Genomic DNA, 2,021 nt, shown 5'->3' on the forward strand with positions numbered 1-2,021 from the left:
CTTTTTCAAAACTACCTAACTAACTCCCTCTCTCTCTAATTTTTGAAAATATCTTCCCCTTTTTTCAAAATTTCTTTTTTATTTAACTAATTATTTTAATTTTTTATTTTAATTTTCAAAAACTAACCTTTTTCAAAAACTATTTTCGAAAATCACTAACCCTTTTTCAAAAATAATTTTCGAAAATCCTTCTCCCTCATCTCCTTCTAATTATTTATTCATCTACTAACACTTCTCTTCATCTCACATCACTGCTCCTATCCTTACCCTTGTGTTTGGATTCTTCATTCTTCTTCACCCCTATTCCTTTTCTTCTTCTACTAACAATAAGGAACCTCTTTACTGTGACATAGAGGATTCCTCTTCTTTTCTTGTTCTCTCCTCTTTCTTATGAGCAGGAACAAGGAAAAAGGCATTCTTGTTGAAGCTGATCCAGAACCTGAAAGGACTCTGAAGAAAAAACTAAGAGAAGCTAAATTACAACAATCCAGAGACAACCTTATTGAAAATTTCGAACAAGTAAAGGAGATGGCAGCCGAACCCAACAACAATAATGCAAGGAGAATGCTTAGTGACTTTACTGCACCTAATTCCAATTTACATGGAAGAAGCATCTCCATTCCTGCAATTGGAGCAAACAACTTTAAGCTGAAACCTCAATTAGTTTCTCTGATGCAGCAGAACTGCAAGTTTCATGGACTTCCATCTGAAGATCCTTTTCAGTTCTTAACTGAATTCTTACAGATATGTGATACTGTTAAGACTAATGGAGTAGATCCTGAAGTCTACAGGCTCATGCTTTTTCCTTTTGCTGTAAGAGACAGAGCTAGAGTGTGGTTGGACTCTCAACCTAAGGATAGCCTGAACTCTTGGGATAAGCTGGTCAAGGCTTTCTTAGCCAAGTTCTTTCCTCCTCAAAAGCTGAGTAAGCTTAGAGTGGATGTTCAGACCTTCAGACAGAAAGAAGGTGAATCCCTCTATGAAGCTTGGGAGAGATACAAAGGACTGACCAAAAAGTGTCCTTCTGACATGCTTTCAGAATGGACCATCCTGGATATATTCTATGATGGTCTGTCTGAATTAGCTAAGATGTCATTGGATACTTCTGCAGGTGGATCCATTCACCTAAAGAAAATGCCTGCAGAAGCTCAAGAACTCATTGACATGGTTACTAATAACTAGTTCATGTACACTTCTGAAAGGAATCCTACGAATAATGGGATGCCTATGAAGAAGGGAGTTCTTGAAATTGATACTCTGAATGCTATATTGGCTCAAAATAAAATATTGACTCAGCAAGTCAATATGATTTCTCAGAGTCTGAATGGAATGCAAGCTGCATCCAACAGTACTCAAGAGGCATCTTCTGAAGAAGAAGCTTATGATCCTGAGAACCCTGCAATAGCAGAGGTAAATTACTTAGGTGAACCTTATGGAAACACCTATAACTCATCATGGAGAAATCATCCAAATTTCTCATGGAAGGATCAACAAAAGCCTCAACAAGGCTTTAATAATGGTGGAAGAAATAGTTTTAACAATAGTAAACCTTTTCCATCATCCACTCAGCAACAGATAGAGAACTCTGAACAAAATACCTCTAATTTAGCAAACTTAGTCTCTGATCTATCTAAGGCCACTGTGAGTTTCATGAATAAAACAAGGTCATCCATTAGAAATTTGGAGGCACAAGTGGGCCAGCTGAGTAAAAGGATCACTGAAATCCCTCCTAGTACTCTCCCAAGCAATACAGAAGAAAATCCAAAAGGAGAGTGCAAGGCCATTGAATTAATCACCATGGCCGAACCTGTGAAGGAAGGAGAGGACGTGAATACCAAGGAGGAAGACCTCCTGGGACGTCCAGTGATCAATAAGGAGCTTTCCTTTGAGGAACCAAAGGAATCTGAGACTCATCTAGAGACCATAGAGATTCCATTAAACCTCCTTATGCCATTCATGAGCTCTGATGAGTATTCCTCTTCTAAAGAGAATGAGGATGTTACTGAAGAGCAAGTTGCCAA

The 2,021-nt window shown here is 38.2% G+C and overlaps 1 non-coding gene across 1 annotated transcript; it reads right to left on the reverse strand.

The window, feature by feature from the left end:
- Positions 1-927: 927 nt before the first annotated feature.
- Positions 928-1,035, reverse strand: LOC112731962 (small nucleolar RNA R71). Its single transcript, XR_003167709.1, has one exon. It is a non-coding gene; the product is annotated as a small nucleolar RNA R71 (small nucleolar RNA).
- Between the last annotated feature and the right edge of the window lie 986 nt (positions 1,036-2,021).

Source organism: Arachis hypogaea, chromosome 12 (genome assembly GCF_003086295.3).
Source record: "Arachis hypogaea cultivar Tifrunner chromosome 12, arahy.Tifrunner.gnm2.J5K5, whole genome shotgun sequence".
In the NCBI taxonomy this organism is placed as follows: domain Eukaryota; kingdom Viridiplantae; phylum Streptophyta; class Magnoliopsida; order Fabales; family Fabaceae; genus Arachis; species Arachis hypogaea.